Source organism: Mugil cephalus, chromosome 1 (assembly GCF_022458985.1).
Source record: "Mugil cephalus isolate CIBA_MC_2020 chromosome 1, CIBA_Mcephalus_1.1, whole genome shotgun sequence".
NCBI lineage: Eukaryota > Metazoa > Chordata > Actinopteri > Mugiliformes > Mugilidae > Mugil > Mugil cephalus.
In genome coordinates, this window is record NC_061770.1 from 24,172,196 (window position 1) to 24,192,800 (window position 20,605).

The 20,605-nt window shown below is 43.6% G+C and overlaps 1 long non-coding RNA gene across 1 annotated transcript; it reads right to left on the reverse strand.

Moving 5' to 3' along the window:
* Positions 1-19,203: 19,203 nt before the first annotated feature.
* On the reverse strand, positions 19,204-20,063 carry LOC124996701. The gene is made up of 2 exons (XR_007110882.1): positions 19,908-20,063; positions 19,204-19,814 (listed from the first exon to the last, which is right to left on the reverse strand). It is a non-coding gene; the product is annotated as an uncharacterized LOC124996701 (long non-coding RNA).
* Between the last annotated feature and the right edge of the window lie 542 nt (positions 20,064-20,605).

Consider the following 20,605-nt stretch of genomic DNA (forward strand, 5'->3'; position numbering starts at 1 on the left):
TTGTCATCCACTAAGGATATAACTCACGAGGAAGCATCCCACCCCACCCATGGACTCTCCAACCATCCGACATGTGTTACATGAACTTCCACTCGTGCACCAGAAGACTCAGGATGAGCTTCTTCCCCGAGGCAGTGACCCCGATAAACTCATGTCACTCCGCTAACTTATACAAACATCAACTACTATACGATGCTGCTACTCTGCTCCCCACTGCCAACAGGGTGTATAGCGATGCTTCCCTTATCAATAATACATACACTAATACTGATGTTGTTCATACTGTACATGTCCTGTCAACACTCTTCATTCGGTGCATTATACATGCTGTACATACCTCTGCCTTTAACTGTGTACATACCACAGGGCAGAGCACCACTTAATGTCTAGGACCGGCAATTCTGTACATATCTACACTCGTTGTAAGTAAACCCCTACTGACACTAATGGTTAGATGCAAACTGTGTGTCATTGGCTGTAGTTGTATTCAGCACAATGACAAAGCTAGTCCTCATAGACTGTTTATTCTATAATGATGGTAGCCGGTATGAAGGGCGGAGTTTTCCTCTTTTACTTGTGCAAAAGATACTTTACACCGGGAGTTCAGTTCGTGGAAATGGACCTGGTTCTTCGGACACTAGAGTCAAGTGGTTTTGACTCCAAGTAGGGTTTTAATGCGTTGTCCACCATTCCTTTGCATCGGAGCACCTTCCACATCCATTCTTTTTGGATTAATCTAAACCAAGCGTCGTCAAATTGCCACCATTAACGCGCTACATTTCGTGCACATCCAACATTAATTGAATTATGTCCTTTCAAGGAGTGTTTCTGTATTACGTATGTCTTTGGTTGAACACAAGAGACATAATAAACAGAGAGACATTCTCCATTTGTGAAATCTCTCTCGGGAAATGTGGAGATAATCAGTGAATTCCAGACGCGCTGGGCTCTGCTTCTCCTCACACGGTCTCCGGAGACCTGAAGCTGTCACCATGAATGTGTGTGTGTGTGTGAGGCATCGGCCAATACGTTGGGGGTGGGCGGGGGAGGGCGGGGGAGACGGGGGGGTCATCCCTGCGATTAAAACCTTATTATCTCCCTTAGAAGCAAATTAAGAAAATGACTTAAGTGCCCCGTGAGAAGGGATGGGCATGACCGTAGGCAACTCAGGAGCAGGGTGAAGGTTTAGGGGTCAAGCTGTTGACCTGCAGGTCGGCGGCGTCAGGAGTGAACCTCTCTCCTCCGCCTTCTCACCTCATTAAGACCACTGGGAAAATGAATAGACCCGAAAAGTCTCTCAGCGGAGGCTTAATTTTTCCGGACACGGCGCTTTCTGGCAGTCGCGTTCGTTTGTAGATTTTCATTCTGACGTTTCACGTTTCGAGATTCACACGCTCCACTCTCACCCACCAACAGAGGAACTGTGTTCATGAACTGCTTGTTATGCTAAATTCCTGCTTCCCTGTGTGAAAATGCACTGTAATCGCTTCTGCACAACCGCGGCAGCTTCGCACTCCATTTGAGGAAGAAACTGATTGGTGTGGTATTATAAAGATGAGGGAAATGAGAAAAAACGCTGCAAGAGATACTAAAGACCGAAGAAGGAACATTTCCATTCCATATAGACTTCTCCTCAGAAGGACATAATAACCAAGGTGATGTACACCTATCAGGCATAACATTATGACCACCTTCCTAATATTTTGCGTAGGTCTCTCTTGTGCCTCCAAAACAGTTGTGACTCATCAGAGACTGGACATGGACCTTCTGAGGGGGTCCTGTAGTGTCTGGTAACACAATGTTGTTGTTGAGGGGCCTTTGGGTCCTCATGGTGCCTTTCATTTGCACTCAGAAATCAGAATTTCTGAGTTCCGAGTTGGAATTTTCACCTAGAACGCCCCCCGAAGTCGGATTCCCGACTTACTCAGCAAGTCATAGAATCCTCACTACCCCTGAGTTGAGTTACCAAGATGGCCGCCCTGTGTGTAAACAGTAATTTGAAGCTCTTGTAATGTTCTGTTTATCAGCACTTCTGATTAGTTTTTGTTGCATTAAATCCATTGTACAGACAGTATTTTTCCACATACACACGTTTCCGCCAAGTTATATTGGGATAAGGCGAGAGCGTTCATCTTGTTTTCCGACTTCTGCAACTGGAACGTCGATAACTCAGGTGTGACGTAATTCCCGGCTCCGAATTCTGCCCTCTGAGGTAAATGGAACGCACCATATAAATTGAGGGGAGGGGCCTCTGTGGATCATCGCAGAGATTCTTGATCAGTTAGTGAATTTGGACCCACAGTCTGATGAGCCATGCTTAAGTAACATCCACATAAATGCCACAAGACTGTCAGTGTTACTTACGTCTCCTGTCAGTGGTTTTAATGTTGTGGCTGATCGATGTATATTGCAGTTCGTTGGACCAGACACAGACATTGAGCCACATTTGTCTTTTTGCAATCACACACAAATGTGCTTCTCCAATCAGAGACGTCTTGGATCTAGTAGTGACGAGTAGTGGCGTTTTTTTTTTTTTTTTTTTTCATCACAGATACATTTGCATATATTTGCATTTATTAAATCAGAGTTCCTTTTTTTCCCCCCCAAATCCCTGAAGTGTCAGTTACATCACTCTCACTGGTTGGGAATCGTGTCGCAGGCTCGTCGTGATGGGAAGTGGGTTACAAGGTCCCCTGCAGTCTCCAGCCCCGCCCTGATTCTCTGCCTGTCTCTATGCGCCGTGAATGCCTGGGAAGTGGGTGAGGGATATAATGTAGCAGGCAGAATGCCAGAACAGGGTGTGGTCCTAGAGGGTTGTTGGGGGGGAGACAAATCTAGAAGGGCGGGAGGAGGAGGGGGGGACGGCAAACTCAGTGACCCCGACTCCCCGGATGTTCCACATTGATGTCAGCTTGTAATGATTTATTAATGGGGCCATTAGAAACTGTCATGAATCCAGAGCTACAGGGGGAGTAGCAGTCTGTGTGCACAGATTATATCTGCAACCATGTGCTATGGGCGTGTCAGGTTGCCAAGAACACATATATATGTAGATATATTTTATTGGTATTTCACTCAAAGAGCTAATAATACAGAACCACTTGTTCTTTTTTTATGCCTTCTCTTTTTTCCTGCCTTCTCTGACACACGCAGAGCCTTGGATCTGAATGACAAGCACATTCAGCATGAACTGTACCAAGAGAGGAGGGTGCATCTGCGTCATCACTCTGTCGCAAAGCCAGCAGCAGCAGCAGCTTCACGGCTACATTTCCGTCTCAATTTCTCTTTCTCCGTCTTAGTAGGACCTTCTGCCTCGATACTCGTTACCTACGATTCACACACACACACCAATCTCCAGCCTCTGCAGCTTCTGAGCGATGCCTCACGGGAATAATCATAAAAAAAATAAATAAATCCTGTGTGTTTTGTAACTCACTGACATTCTAGCACATTCTAGCATCTGCATCATCGCCACACTCTACTTTGACGTCAGAGCTGCCTCTCTGCCGCACTATCGACGGGAGCAGAGGAGCACTCGGAGGAAGCTGACACACACACTCACACACACTCTCCGTCCGCCGTCATCACTTCGTAACGTTTCTGCCCGCGAGCGTCGAGCCTCCGGGGGGCGGGCGACTCCGGCGTGCGCTGGTTTTCGACACAGTTGACTGGACACGTGTTGCACACTGCTGCATGTGGTGCAGCACGGCTTAACCCTTAATTGAAATTTAATGAATGGCATTGATTCACATGTTGTGCCGAGGGGTTGCACGACTTATTGTTGTGTAATAAAAACACTTTGCATCAATGAAATCTATAATCTTGACCTGAGTACATATGCTGAGAACAGGCAGCTCATGTGCTACATGCTGTGAGCTGCAGATATGTATAGCCTGTATAAAAACATGCAGCAACTCAGCACCATCAATAACATTTAATAGTACTCTGCAGAGTCTTTGCAGCCTCCTTCTCTCTGTTATCACCAGACATTTGGTGAAGTTGTTCCCTGACTGATGTCCAGAGGATTTGGACTTGAGGGTCTTGAAGGACCTTTGTGGTTTAGGGGTCACTCTTCATAACTGCTGTCGACATCAAATAGCCTTTGTGAAATAACAGAAACTATTATCATATTGGATCCTTTATTCTCGTGTCTGATTTTCTAAATTGTCTACAATCATCTAAAAATCCACGTCCTTCAAATCGTATGACCAAAAAATTAAAACAGCACAGAAATTCTTCAAGGCCACACATAACACGTCACATGATTTCCTCTCTTCTTCTTATGAATGATAATCGATGTCACGAGATGAATCATGACGAGGCTCATGTACGAGGATTCAGTCTCACACACGGTCTGAGCACATGTTCTGGTCCTCCCCTGTGACCACGACAGCACGTCATTGCTCTCCATGTGCGCTGGTCCAGTCTCTAAGCGTGTAATGCTGCTTTCTTCTCCACTACGGGAATAAAATGATAATACTTTTTACTTTACTACATCTATCTGACAGCTGGAGTTACCAGCGTGGCTTAATAAATGATAACAAATACGATTAGAGGAGTAAAATCAGCTCAATCTCAGACAGCTACAGTATTTAAACATTGCCTGAGTGTTTATGTAACAGCTTAATAATCCAATGGCATAAATATATACAGTATATACACGATTAACCATAACATTATGACCACTGACAGGAAACGTAAATAACAAGTGACAATTAAATGTTCTGCTGGCATTCATTCATATGGATGTTACTCCAAATTCACTAGATCCCAAACTGCTCAAGTATCTGTGGGGTGATTCACAGAGCCCCCCTACCCTTAAAGCCCGCCCACTAACAACATCCTGTTACCAGACACCACAGGACACTCTCCAAAGGTTCATGTCCATTCTCTGATGAAATCACAACTGTTTTGGAGGCACAAGAGGAGACCTACACAAAGACTAGGAAGGTGGTCATAATGTTATGGCTGATTGGTGTATATAAACAGGACACTGACAAAGTATACACTCACATACCAATAAGTACATTTTGCTGACAATAATTTTAATTGCTACATATTGCTTAAATAAATGATCTGAGTACTTCCTCTTCCACTTCTGTCCATATGGTGCGCTACTCGTGGTTAGCTTGTTTATGCCGTCAGTTCCCCAACAGGACACGTATCGCTCCATGTGCGCTCTCTTTTGGACCGGCTAACACACACATGCCCAAGAGGGGACGATCAGCTGTATCCTAGGAATCGGTCACAGGATGTTCCCATCATGCCCCGGACTCTCTGGAGGCTACAGAGGTCAAACAAGACAGCGTTCTGTCCTCCTGCCCCTTCTGAATAAATAATGAATGAGAAAAAAGATACCGGATGTGTGTGAAATAAAGGAGTACTCACATAGCACTCACTCTATGTATTTAGCAACACTTATCCATGGGAAGCTTAACTTACCACTACTTACACTTTTTTTTAAAAGACAAACCAGAGCAGAGAGACAGAAATCTTGAACGGTCTCTAAACGATTAATGTTCAGATCATTTGTAGATGTTGGTGGTGGCAAAGTGAGCTTTCACAGATCACACTGACAGTATTTATGAACCAGAGGATGTTAAACGTGTTCGTGTGAACCTACAGCGTGCATGCACATTAAATATTGAGCTGGATCTACTAAACCAGTGCTTCTCAAACTTTTTTTGGACATTCCCCACTTGAATGAACATGAATGAATGAATTTTCAAGCCCCACTGGACACAATTGCCCCAACAAAAATCAAAACTAATACAAATAACACAAAGTACAAAAGAAAATGAAAGTGCAGCTGTGCAATCACTTGCTTCAAAAAAGTAGTCAAAAGCACAGAAAATAATGAAACACTGTTTTAGTCATTTGCAATTTGTGAAAAAAAAGCAACTGAAAACAACAAAACAAATCCATTTGTCAAGGCAGGAGAGCATTAGTGGCTTCAACGAGCCTCTTTTCCACTGCACATCTTTTCAAAACAGGGTGACAAGCTGCCACTCTTAAGTCACACTCAAATTTGAGCTTGGATCTGTATTTTGTTTTTACCGAAGCAACAGCTGAATTGAATATTTCCTCCCATGCATTCTGCAACTAAATGTCACCCCATGAAGCACTTTTTTTTTTTATTATTATTCAATAAATATCCAAACGGATCAGATGTATCCAATAAATAATTTGCATCAGTGACCACAGAACACTGAGCAGTTCCACTCCACGAATAAATTCAGGAATTAATTGAAAAATCAGAGCCGAGCGACTCTACTACTCCTACTCATGCAACTCCTCCTACTACTACTCCCACTGCTACTACTATTACTCCTTCTCCTACTAATACTACTACTGCTACTCCTGCTGCCACTACTCATACTCCTCCTAGTACTACTATTCCTAGTACTTCCATAAGGAAGAATGACCTGCTTTTCTTCAGGACTCGTCTTAAATCTCCAGGTCTCCAGGTTTAATTTGATTTAACAGTTTAACAAGTCGTGGTTTAGTTTTCATTTCATCCTTGTTTATGTCAATGAAACACTCTGGAAGCCCTCGAACTCCTAGAGGTACATATGTACATGTGTAATATTGGTATACATTGAATGATAAGCAAAATCATGAACAAAACAGCAGGTTTACTGGAAACAAAGCAGGCCTACAATATGGATTATTTTTTATTTTTTCTGTTTTTTTATCATCAGTGCATTTTCTGAGAGTTAAATGTGGCCTCTCTGCGTGGGCTTCTCTTATTTGTCAGTCCGTCACTGCGCCGCATCTTATTCTGATGTTTTTTGCTCCAATTCTGTAATGTGTTTATTTGACTCTCAATTTTTTGCGCTTGCAGTCTCAACGGTAAATCATCCAGTAAATTCTACATTGCAATTTACTACAAGCCAATTGGGATCTTGGCAGATCCGGCCCTTTAAGTATTAAAGCGCTATGACCTTGTGATCCTATGGATTAGGCCGGCAGCTGGAAATGTATGTAAATTAGAGTTTGTGTATGTTTTATGGTTAATTAGGAATGGGTTTATGGGAGTGAGAAGTCAAGGATGCAAACAGCAAAAGATGTGAAGAAAGTGTAGCATAAGGGTGAAGAGGTTAAAGACAGGAGAGTTTAAGAGGATAGAATAATAGTGGATGAAGGGGAAAAAGGGGATTAAGTGAGGATGGGTCTGGGTCTCTGTCAGACCAGAAGGGTTGAAGTGCAGAAGAGTGGTGCAGCTGGGAATTGCGGGGGTTTATTGGTGGTGGTGAGAAAGGGAAGGGGGGTTTTGAACATATGGGGAGAACCGGACAGAGCTGTGCACGGTGGCAGCTGGATGAGGAAGTACATGAAGACTTAGGTTACACCACGGTGAAGGTCAGTACACCCCCAATGCTTTGGAGATACGCATGCACGATGCATGCCCTGCAGGGAGTGGAAATGGAGAATGCTTCTCGATGCAACAGGCAACAGTCACTGGGGAGCACGGGGTGTAGCGAATGAAGAGAAATATGGATGCTTGGAAGGAAGTCTCTGAATAAAGGATGAAACAGGACGGAGGGGAGAAGAGTGCCTATAGGCGAGGATGTGTGGTCACTGAGTTCAAGTGTTGTGGTGTAATTAATATTGCCAATAATGAGTGGATGAAATCACAGGAGTATTGGGATGCGAAAACGTAAATTAGACACTGCAACGTGTGTATATGCAAAAGACCTGCAAAACCGTATTCCTGACTAGTATTTCAGAGCTAATGAAGTCACCACGGATTTACAAACAGCGTGAGTACAAGGGTGTCGTGAACAATTTAAATTTTCTTGCATTGTGTTCGGCTACTAACAGAATGTTGATCAGATTTGATTCATTCTGTGTAGTTTTCGGGGAGAGCAGTGTGCCGTGTATTCGCGCGCTAATTATTGACCACGCTGCTCATGTGAGAATCATTAAAAGGAGCCCTATAGGCAAGTGTCTTCACACGCGTCTGTGCGTTAGTCCGTGCATTTCTCTATAAAATCAGCTCCAGTTTAAATAAATGTAAATGTTCCCTTTGGTGTCAAAGACAGAATGATGAAACATGTTGCTCTGTAAAGATAAGCTCCAAGGATTCTTGGTAGCGTGTTCACAGGTCGCAATACTGTAATCAGGAGCTTTGTGTTATATCAGCCCTACGACCAAGATGGGTGCAGTCCACTATCATCTACTGACTGCATCTTATTATTTATTGGATAAATCCACAATAAATCAAGTCACACAAAGCGGATTATACCCTTCTCCAAGGCTCGTTGCTTGGACCCTTGCACTTTATATGATGCCCTCAGGTCCTCTAATAAGAAAACATGGTATTAATTTACATTGATAAATACATTAAGTAGCTGCTGCTTCAATCCCAAGCTGTATTGCTGTGCAGATGACATAGTACCGTAGTACCTAAGTATGAGTTTGACACTGTGTTGGACATGAAAGAACATTGTCACATATTTCAGGCTGAAAGTCTACTCGTCTTATAATACCCTCATAATAAAATCAACTGTCATCACTGACGTTTTCTGCCTCCTTTAATAACCGCACTGTATACCCATTGACATGTTCTATAATTAATAAGTACAAGGTTAGTGTTCTCCATTTTATCCATTGTCAGTCCTGAGTATATCATGCATCATGAGTTATGTAATCTTGTAGCATGTGTCATGTATCATATTCGTCATAGTGTTCTATCCTTTTCTATGCACTGTATGCTTCTGGTTCTCTCTGATTAAATTAAATTAAATGTAAATTAAATGAAATTAAATGAAATTAATTTTTGAGATTTATTGCATTATAAAATCATCTTAGATGAACAGCTTCAGGTAAAGTAAAAGGTAGCAAAAGTAATTTGTGGCGTTCCCCACGGCTCAGCACTGGGACCACTTCTCTACTCATTTTGCATGTTGCCCTCAGGTGCTGCAATAAAACAGCACTGCATTAATTTTCATTTCACTCATATATCCAGCTATTATTTTCAGGTGGGAATTTAAAATATATTCAAAATATAGCCTGTAGGGACTAAGGTGCTGCAGACTAAAAGAACAATAATAATATTAAGTGAAAGAAAGACGACAAATGAATTGTTTTCTCGAAAAGCTCTCTTTTTATTTATATTAGAGCATTTAACTTGAGACAGCATTGCCTGATAAATCCTCCAACTGCGATATTTTGCTCATCTTCCCTGTCCAGACTACATGATTTCAATGCTGTAAGACAAGTATTAGAAGTACACCACTATCAAAAGGTAAATAAGATTAATGTATCACAAGAATGATGGATAAAAAAAGGTTGTGTGACACCAAAAATTACCCGTCAGTGTATAACTTTTTATTTTTATCTTCTTTTGCTAATGTGAATCTGGTTCATTGTATTTATTTCAGACTTCATACTAATACACTGAATGTGTCTCACCTTTGAGTTTTCCTACCATGAGCTGAAACCTTACCGGTGTTCTCAATCTTCCTCTCTACTGGTATGTGACCGGTGGAATTAAATTTGCCTCATCCTCATGTGAAGGGGGGTCCGAATACTTTCTGAATCCACTGCAGGTGAGCGTGAAAACACCTTTAACAGTAGACGGTGGTCGTCTGTCTTTCCTGCTGCATGCAGAATGTCAGGTGTGATGGCCGCTATATTAAACCGCCGCTGGCAGTCGTTGTGCTCGTGTCCTATCCCCTCCCTCCCCCAACTCCCCGTCCCGTCCACACAGATGCACGCGTAGAGAGAAAGGTAATGAACTGAGACCTATTAAAAATCAATTTTATAGCTACTTTCAGTGCTCTCTTTATGTTCCACTCTAACAGCAGAGCCTGTGCTGTTATTGCCCAGAGCGTGAGGAGGGAGGGTGGGAGGGAGGGAGGGAGGGGGAGAAAGGCTCTGATGGACAAACTGTAGCCACATTTGCAGGTGAGGTGCTACATTCAGTATATGTAGTCAGATGGTTTCTGTGCCTTCACATGAAGATGTTTTAAATCTGAATGTTGACTGATCAACCAATACATCCTCCTCTAGCCTCAATTTATGAAATTTAGTTCGATATATATTTCTGTTCAAATGTGGGCTGTCAGTACATTACATTAAGACCCCTAGGGGGTCTGCAGAGGTACCGCTAGGAGGTCGCTTTGGTTGATTGGACATTTTTTTATATATATATAAATCTTACATTAGCATTAATCCAATCCAACATGTTTCACACAGAGCGCCACACCAGACCTGTCAATCAAAGCCTCCTGCACACAATAGGCCGCGCCTCTATCGCTGCTGAGCCAATCACGAGGCCAAATATTACACGCTGACTCTGTCAGGTTCCCCACAATTAGCCCAGAGCTGATTCAGCCCCCCGGGTGAAATCTGAAATCCCAGGCGTATGCTGCAATATTAGCAGAAAAGAAGCTAACAGTGCAGCTTAAGAATTAGCAGTAACACCAGAATGTGGCTGTTAGCAGAATTCATAAATCAGCAAGCTATGAAGTAGTTTTTCTTTGTCTGATTCTTTGTTTTTTTTTTGTTTGTTTGTTGTTGTTTTTTTGTCAGTCTTGAAGATACAGGATGTGTTATTGCTACATGCAACATTATTTACAATGACGACACTTTCCACAGTATTACTGCTGCTAGATCCTCCTACACTGTTAAACAGAAGTTGCACTGACAGCTCTATCATTGTGACCGTAGTAACATGTGAATCCATCCATCTCCATTCATTTCTGTGAGTAGCAGAGTGACACTTTCACTTCATGTACAGTTACATCAGACTGAGCTGGTGAGCTGAAAGTGGCATTAGCAGCAGTCAGGTCCACAGCTTGTGGAATCCTCTAATTAGCCTGCTAGTCAGCCAGTCTGTGGTTTCAACCATTCAATGATACTTTCCTGTTGCATTTTGCTAACTAGTAAATTATCAGTGTCATGTGGAGGTTGTGTTTTACAAATGGAGAGTGCCTTTTAGAAAAGGCCCCTGGACTAAGTGCACAAAAAGGCAGCCTTACCCTCTTCCTAATTGATTCTCATATGGGCAGTGTGGTCGGTCATTAAAAGGAGCCCTATGGGCACATGTATATTTTTGTATGTAGATTGTGTGTTTTTGTGTAAGATTTCACTTTAAAGTACAAGTCTGATTTGTTTCAACCCAGGGAATTTCCCATAGAAAAGGGAAACCTGCAGAAAACTGTAGGAGTTTGTAGGTGCACAAGATCGCTCATCTTTCCAAAATAACACTTGATTTGAAGGCAGATTTTGTGTATAATGTTCATCTCAGTATGCACGGTTCTGGGTGACTCATAGTTTCTCCAAATCTCTATATCCAGTGTTAAAAAATAAACCGCAGCTGCCCTTCCTGAACAATAAAGTGCATTCATTCATGTTCCCTGCATGTGCTTTTAAAGGAAAGTTGTGACAACAAATATTGACAATTTCCTTTTTCAGGGTAAAAATAATTTTTAGGAAATGAACCGGGTCTAATGTGTTTTGGAAGAGCTACAAACTAAAGGATGAGGAACGAGCAGCGTTCTGTGTTTATTTTTTTTCTCAAAGTGCTGACAGCGGCGTAGTAGCGCTTGCATCAAGCTCCACGAGCCTCATCATCTCTGCTTTCCCCCGTTTTCCTGCCTCTCTCTAATGTGCTTTGGCTGCAGGCTGATAACGGACGCACTCGTCGGAAGCACGCACACACACACAGACGCACAAACACACAATTAGCGCAGTGCAGAGCTGGAGACAGTCGCCGTCTCATTATCAAACGGCTTTGAAGCTCCACTGAATGTCAACTGGGGAGGGTGCAACTATGAAAACATACCTTTATGGGCTGTTTTTATCAGAAAGATGAAGGAGGGGAACTTAAATAACAATCGTTTTTTTTCGTTTTTTGAGATCTTTGTTGTTTTGGAGCAAGAAGAGCTGAGGGATAATGTGATGCTTGTGCTGGGCGGTACAGATGGGATGGATGAATGCATGTAAGTATGGATGGATAGATGATGGATGATGGATGCCACATGGTCTCTCCTTCTCTCCTCCGCCTCTTTTCTCTGCAAAGCAATCCCACTTCAGAGGGCTGAAGGGTCCACTCGTTCACACGAGCCTTTTTTACAACCACTCGCTGATTTCTAATAATAAACACGGAGATGACACTTCTTCCTAGTGGAGATTATTCCCGTTAACAATAGCACCACTTTCCTGGTCCGCGATGTGTCTGCTACACAGCAGTTGGCTCGTCACAAATTGAAAAAGAAAAAAAAAAAATGTATTCTTTCCCTCGATGAGAAAAATTCAATTTGGCAGAACACTGTCATATTGATCCTTACATATGTCGCTCTTCCTTTTTGTCCGACAAGCCGTGATATCTAGTAACAGCTCAGCCCTGAGGGAGTCTTCTTCATTTCAGCCGAGTGGGACGGAGGGAGGGAGGGGGGCGCCGCGCCGAAACCTTCTCTTGATCGACTTGATGGATTTGACCGTCGGTGGACGGTCTTTATTTTCTATCAACTTCCAGTTCCTGAGCTATAAAGTCACACCCTTATACAGAACGGTCCTCCTTAACAAATCAACTAAAGTCTTTATTTTCTCTCTGCTTTCTGGCCGTTCGGTGGAAAATTACAATATTCTCATCTCCTTGAAGCCTCGCACACTCCTCAAGCCTCATCTTTAACCCTCCGTCAGAACTCAGGTCAAAAAAAAAGAAAAAAACAAAGAAGAAGAAGAATCACTTTCCTGTTTGTATTTTCTTATAGAGTTACTACAGAGGGTGATAACAGACCCGATTCCCGCCCCCTTGACAGATCAAACGGCGGAGTGTGTCTTTAACCGTGTCCTAGTGAGTGTGTGTATTGATTGTGGAGGAGGCATTAGTTCTCTGGTTATTAATAGCCCGAGGAGGGAAGCCTAATGGGAGCTTTACTTCCTCCAACTGGTTTATTCATAGCAGGATCATTACTACAATCATTGGCCCTCTTCCTGCCCGTCTGTTTGACTGACTAACTGAGTGCGAAAAACACAACATTGTGAGCGTGTGTGTGTGTATCTGCATCTAGGGAGAGAGGGGCCTCTGTGAATCACCCCACAGATATTTGATCAGTTTGGGATCTGGTGAATTTGGAGGCCAGGTCACCTGAACACTGCGTTGTCTCCTGCCAGTGGTCATAATGTTGTGGCTGATCGGTGTCCGCTTAAACATCGGCTCTCTTTATTCATCTCATCTCTTTCACACACACACAGACGCGTCTTTGTTTTTCCTGAGCTCCACGCTGCGCCTCACAGCTTGCACTGTGTCCACCGAGGAACACGACGCTCAGTATTCTGCAGAGGTCTTCTTCTTCTTCTCCTCCTCCTCCTCTGTGATTACTTGAGCCGTTCGCTGCCGTCCTGCCGTCTCTTCTCCGCGTGGGATCTCGGCCCCTTCGGCTTTTTTTCCATTTCCAGTATTCTGACAAGGGGGCTGCCCTGACCACCACCACCACCGCCGCCGCCGCCCACCCCTCCCCTGCCACGAGTCCCTCGAGGCGACAAATTATTCATAAACTACTTCCTATCTTAACGATATGCTTTCAAAAAGCTTTTCGTTGTCCACCATTTAAACTGCATTAACGGCCGGTGCCGGATGCACGTGCACGTGTGTGTGTGTGTGTGTGTGTGTGTGTGTTGCATGCATGTGTGTGTACGTGGAGGATCTCGGTTGTCTGAGGGATGTTTCATGTCTGGAACGCCTGAATCTCTCTGTCCTCTCACAGCCCACTTCCTTTTTGAGAAAGAAATAAACCAGCAGGAAAAGCAGAACGTGACAAACTTCCGGTGTGTCGCTCTCCGCTCCTGCTCCATCGCATCGCTTCGGTTTAGTTACACTTCCTGTTCTACTTATACATGCAGATGAAAGTATTCTCTTATTAGCGATGAATATTCAGCTCCATCTGCCCCGTGCAGGTCCTATCTGCCCACACATGCATCGTATCGTTATAAAGCGCACTAGCTTCCAGCCCTGAGGCGCAGCTTGGCACTGGAGCGCCGTAGTAAACAGCTGTTCAACAGTTCACAGTGGTTGTGTTGCATTAAAAAAATAAATAAATGCATTTTAAAAAATTGTTCCTGTAAAAACCAGAGAAATAAAAAAACAGTCTCATTAACGTGACACTAAACAAAAGGGAATATTTTATCCCCTCGTAATATTAATCTGGTGTATGAAGATTTTACCCCCAGCATTTTACGCTTCAAAACTAAAGCGTCGTAATTTGCATTTCTATCTAATGTTAAATGTTCAGGACTACAAATAGCAATAATTAATATTTAAGTTTGGGAAATCTTTCTCTTCTGTTTTCAAGAGAATCCGCGTTATTCACTTCACCAGTGGTCATAATGTTGTGGCAGTCGGAAGGTGCCAGAAGATGACGTGTTCTTTTTCTACCGTGTTTACCCTGTAGTTACACATTAGATGCATCCTGGAAGGAACAAGGAAGATTGAGTTCTTTTGTTCTTTTTTTGTTATTTGTGCAGCAGTGTTTGTCCATTGTCACCTCTTTATGTCATGCACACACACTGGAACACACACACACATACACACACACACTGGAAATGTGAGGAAGCAGGAAGTGTTTTTGCCGTTTTTTAAGCCAGTCATTTCTTTGTGGAGCTCTTCCTGGTCTGCAGGTAGGGTAGGTAAACATAGGCGTAGTGAAACGCACACAAACAAATCGTCACGCAATTGTGCATGCACCCATGTGCACGGACGATCAACAGCCGGGCCTTACACCCACGCGAGGCGGACACGCAGATGTCCACGCTCAAACAAACACACACACTTATGCAAGTGCAACTTCCTTCCTACTGAGTCAACAAGTTGTTGCCGAGCTTCCCTCCGGCTTCCACTCAGGCCGTGACAGCGGCCGGCCGCTTTCCTGTGGACACGCAAAGACAATGTCAGCGTACGCTGGTCATTAACCTCTGAGCCACACACACACACACACACACACACACAAAAAAAAACACAAGCAGCTCCACTTCCACAACATGTTTGTGTAACACGGCTAACAGGATGGGTTTCATAGCGGACACCGTCCGTGCCTCCTGCACAGCTTCCTCTCTGGAGGTCGGATAAACAGATGATGCAGCGCGGTCACTGAGTTCTGAGCGGGATCAATATAGCGCTTCTAGAGTTTTTGTGTGTTTTTGCGTAAGCACATCATTGGGCACCGTGACCTCTTCGCAAACCGCACAAATGCAACGTTTAACGCGCTGAAATTGCAGATGAAGTTGCAGATATTCTACAAACAAATGACTTAGTTTGTGTCGTCTCAAAATTTGTAAGAAGTTGCATGTTGCAGTCAGGAGGTGAAGCCTGGTATTGGTACGGATATAGACAGGACGTGGAGGAAATGGATGGAGGGGTGAGAAGAAGGGATCAAGGGGTCGGGCACGTCTCATGCGTGGTTTATACTTTTGCGTAAACACCTAACGCCAAAGCCTGACGCAAACCCAACTACGTGTCACAGCAACTAAGAGCCAGAGCTGTTAGTGATGTAAAATTAAAGCTGGTATCGTCGATACGGATCCGATACTTTGTGTAAATACACGCTAATGTGTCCGGTTAAACTCTGAAGTATTGAAAGTATCGATATTTTGATTTAAGAATCGGTTTGAGAACATAAAGACCTGGTATCGGAAGTATCGATAATTCAGTACCGATCTGCACATCACGAAGAGCTGTGATTGGTCCACTTGGTAGTAGCATGTTCCCGCTTCTCCATCTCCACAGTTTCAAATTGATTTTGGATCAGTGAAGATGGAACACATGGAGGATGAACAACAAGCATAAATGGCTCACATTTGGCTTCCATTGATGACAGGTGGAAGAAGAAGAAAAGACAAGAGAGGGATGGGGAGGGTTGCAGGTGAGAACTGAGACGGACTGAGAGGGAGAAGGTTGCGACAAACCTTTATAGGTCAGCGTGGGAAATAGAAACATATATGATATATATCTTCTTCCCAAACTACTTACAATAACATTGATATAATGCATTGTCATGTAGTTTGTCAGAGAAACAACAGAAAGATCTGGGAGACGTGGTAAGTATTGAAATGTTTGGGTAGTTTTCTGCAGTTCTATGCAGAAAAATCACATTAAAGTGTCTGCTGCACACTCTGCGGTGCTCCGGAGCATGTGGGCCAAATGGCTCCAGACCATTTTTCAAGCAGGGTATTTAGGCTAATTTTAAGCTTGGAGCACCGACAGAAGTGAGAATTGGGCCAATGCGCTAAGTCATCCATCACTGTAACAAGGTATGCCTGATCGAGGTGGGGAGGGTGGTGGGGCTGCAGGGCCAAGTCAGCCTGGTTACCTTCGTAGTCTGGCATCCTGGGGCACACTCTGAACATTTAACACATTTCGAAAGTTGTGGCTGATTGAGAAGGTGGTTGATAAGTTTGTTTTTTTTAAAACTGCATGTATGCTCACCTCAAATGAAATCCAAAGCAAGGCCTGCCAAAGCAAAGACCTCCTTTGAATTGTGACCATGCATTCCTGTTTTCCAGCCACTTTTATGAGTCTCCCTCTCTGTTTGTTTCTCTTCAGGAGGAACGTGGAGGTTAGATCGCGTTAGTAGTTGTGTGCAGTTCCACACACTTTATTAGGTACACCTTGCTAGCAAAGCTCAAGAAACCAGTTTGAGATGATACGAGCTTTGTGACATGGTGCATTATCCTGCTGGAAGTAGCCGTCAGAAGATGGTCCACTGTGGTCATAAAGGGATGGATATGGTCAGCAACAATACTCAGGTAGACTGTGGCATTTAAACCATGCTCAGTTTGTACTAAGTGCCAAGAAAATATCCCTCACACCATCACACCACCACCAGCAGCCTGAACCGTTGATACAAAACAGGATGGATCCATGCTTTCACATTGTTTATGCCAAATTGAGACTCATTTTTCCAGTCTTCTATTGTCCAGTGTTGTTGAGTCTGTGTGAACCGTAGTCTCAGTTTCCTGTTCTTAGCTGACCGGAGTGGCCCCCGGTGTGGTCTTCTGCTGCTGTAGTCCATCTTCTTCAAGGTTGGACGTGTTGTGGGTTCAGAGATGGTATTCTGCATTTCTTTGTTGGAACCAGTGGTTATTTGAGTTACTGTTGCCTTTCTATCATCTCCAACCAGTCTGCCCATTCTCCTCTGATCTCTCACATCAACAACTGCCGCTCACTGGATGTTTTCTCTTTTTCGGACCATTCTCTGTAAAATCTAGAGATGGTTGTGTGTGAAAATACCAGTAGATCAGCAGTTACTGAAACACTCAACAACCGTACCACATTCAGAGTCACTTAAATCCCCGTTCTTCCTCATTCTGATGCTCGGTTTGAACTTCGGCAAGTTGTCTTGATCACCTCTACATGAATAAATGCATGGAATTGCAGCAATGTGATTGGCTAATTAGCTATTTGTGTTAACAAGCAATTGAACAGGTGTACCTAATGAAGTGGCAAGTAATCACAAGACCGCTGCCGGGAAAAACCCGTACACCTGGTTGTCGCCGAGAACAAGATCATGTGAAGTGCCAGCGCGTGTTGTAGGAAATTTTTGAAATGCTCCAGATTCCTTTCTTTCATGCGCTGTTTCCCCAGCTATGACTCATCAGTCTTATAATAATAGTATCTTTATAGATGCAGAACACTGAGTCTCAGAGGTCTGACCTTTACTTCCAGAACCGATTATACCAGAGAAGAAGACGTGCTATCATCTGACGGGAGAAGAAACTCACTGTGTAATAACCAGGGTGCCGCAAGCCATCTATAGCCAGGCGGTTGAACAGCTGATCCCCCCCATGTTTCGTGAGTAACCAGAGTTTTAAAAGGAGATCTGCTATCACAGATCATCGGTGGTGACAGTGGAATCAATTAATTGTGAGTAAAATTCATTTTCACTTCAATCTCAAATGTCAACCTTGAGGTGGTGAAACATGCCAGGTGTTTAGCAAAGCGTACAGTCTCTTGGAATGTACAAAAGGTTACGTTCATCCATCAAGGATATAACAAGATACTTATAGGAGAAGAAATAGGAAAGGAAACTGTAGAAAGGTCAAGACTCCAGCAGCACTTTTAGTGAAAGGAACAACTTAATTAGACCGACGTGCTTCTGTCGTCATGTATCGAGATATTTGACCTCTGTTGATATGTTTAAGCAAAAGCTTTGCTTCAATAATAAACATCAGCGGTCAATACTTTCAGCCACAACATTACGACCACTGACAGGAGAAGTAAATTACATTTAAACTGTCTTGTGACCATTCAGTTTTCTGCTGGGAAACGTTTGGACCTGGCATTCATTGGTGTGGATGTTACTTGTTACATGTAGCACCCACCTAGACCAGACCAGGCCCCCAACACCCCCACAGAAATTACCTATCTCCAGACACACACATAAAAACACTTCAGGAGCAACTCAAAAGAACATGAAGAACAGCACAAGGTGTTGACCTGGCCTCCTAATTCACTACATCTCAAACCGAGGCCCCCTCCCCTTAACCCATAGGACCCAGAGGCCCCCACTAATAGCACCACAGGACACCCTCAGAAGCCCCACGTCCCCCCCTTCTGTTCTCGCTGTGTCTGCATGGGTTTTCTCCTGATTCCTCCAACCTCCAAAGACATGCTCGTTAGGCTAATTGGTGACCTTAAACTGACCCTGGCGATGCCTGATGACAGCTGGGAGAAGTACAAGATGACAGGAAGGTGGTCATAATGTTATGCTTGATTGGTGAACACTGAACTCATTCATCATTTCGTTTAGCTGAACGGTGAAGGAGCCACCTTCACCTTGATGCAGATAAATAATAAAGCTGCATTTACTGCAAAAACAGCATTACTAGAAAGAAGCAAAATATTCTTGTATTCAATCAAATCATCTTGTATTAAGAAAAGAAAAAGGTGCCAATAGGTTAAATCTTTTTTGCTTGACAAAAATTCTTAAAATAAGCACAGCATTTTTGTCTCTGAACAAAATATAAGATTTATTTCTTTGATACAAGTATTTTTTGCTTTCTTGAAATTCCTTTTTGCAGTGTTCCCATTATGACAAGGTCAAGTTAATTAATCAGTTTACAATGAATCAATCTTGACTAAATTGGATAAAAACTTTACGTAAAGAAAACTGTTGCTATGAGAAAAGTTATGAATCAAAGTTTTGCTTATTATTTAGCGGCAAGTTAACGAAAGAAATAACTGACTACTCAGAATTCGATTTTTACTATGCGTGTTTTACTACGATTCATTCATTTACACACTGTTGCACATCGCTGACAGTTGTTTGCTAGAAAGCGTCGTAAAAACGAATGCACTTCCACGTCCACTCTTCACTCCTCAGTTCAACTCCACTGAAGAATTAAACAGACTTCATCCGTTTCCTCTTCTGGGGCCGTCCGACACTCTCGCTCCCCTTCCTCAAACCCGCAGCTGTACGCTGAGTAGGCAGGACACGAGGGGGGAGGAGATGTGAAGAGATGTGGAAGGACGGGAGGGGGGGATGTTGTTGGAGAAGGAGAGGACGGGGATGTGTGTGTATTTGTCTTTGGAGGAGGGGGCAGGGAGGGTTGACACAGTGTGGAAGCATGGGGCAGAGCTATTTTTAACTCGGGCAGATGGATAAGACCAGGCTATATATAGTGGGGCTGAGGCAGATCAGGTAACTGTTACCTGTGTAATTGTGCATGTGGAGGAGCCATCCAGGGTGACTGTAACCAGGATACTGCCAAACTACACACACACAAACAAAAAGAGATGCTCATGCTGATGGAAACCGTTTCTTGACGTAGTAGAGGAAGGGCCTTTCTTTTGGACGTACCATGACCTGGATGAGTGAGAACGTTCACAGACGTAACCAGTTAATCTTCTTTAATCCATTCATTCCACACATCAAGACACACAAACGACATCCTGTTACCTTTTCTGAACTCGAAGGAAAGGAACTCCTTCAACTTGTTAAATCTATTACACCGGCTGAACATCTTGAACCGCTTTCTTCACCGCGTGTTCTTCTGCTTCCGTCTCCCACAAGCGAACGTCAGAGGACGCTTTCGGTCTTCTCAACCTCGACAGGAATCCGAGCCGCTCCCCCTCTTATTAGCCGCCCTCGGCTAATAAATGTATCTGTGAGGTCTGCTGCCGTTTTATAGCAGTGACACAAGTGGCAGGTGCGTGTGAATGAGCGCACATGTCCGCATGCAAACAAATAGCCACGGGGCAGCTGCTGCTGCTGCTGGGGTCATCTGTTGTTTCAGGTGTTTCCACGACCAGACGGTGAGAACATCAAGGGACAGCTGAACTCCTGCCTGGGCGCGTCAACGTTCCTCTTTCGCACAAACAAGAAAGGGGAAAACCTGCACCGAGACTGAAATGTGTTATTGTTTCAGCATCTCCAGAATTTAGATGCACAACATTAGAGAGCATGAAGGACGAACCTGTGCTCCTGGTTTGCATCAAGTATGCAGAGCATGCGAAGCATTATTCATGGTAACACTTTCCCCAGATATGACTCAGGTGTTGACATCAGAGACACCTTACATCTGACCTTTATTTTTAGATCCTATAACACAGAAGAAGGCATGTTATCATCTGACAAGATAATAAGTCACTAACCAC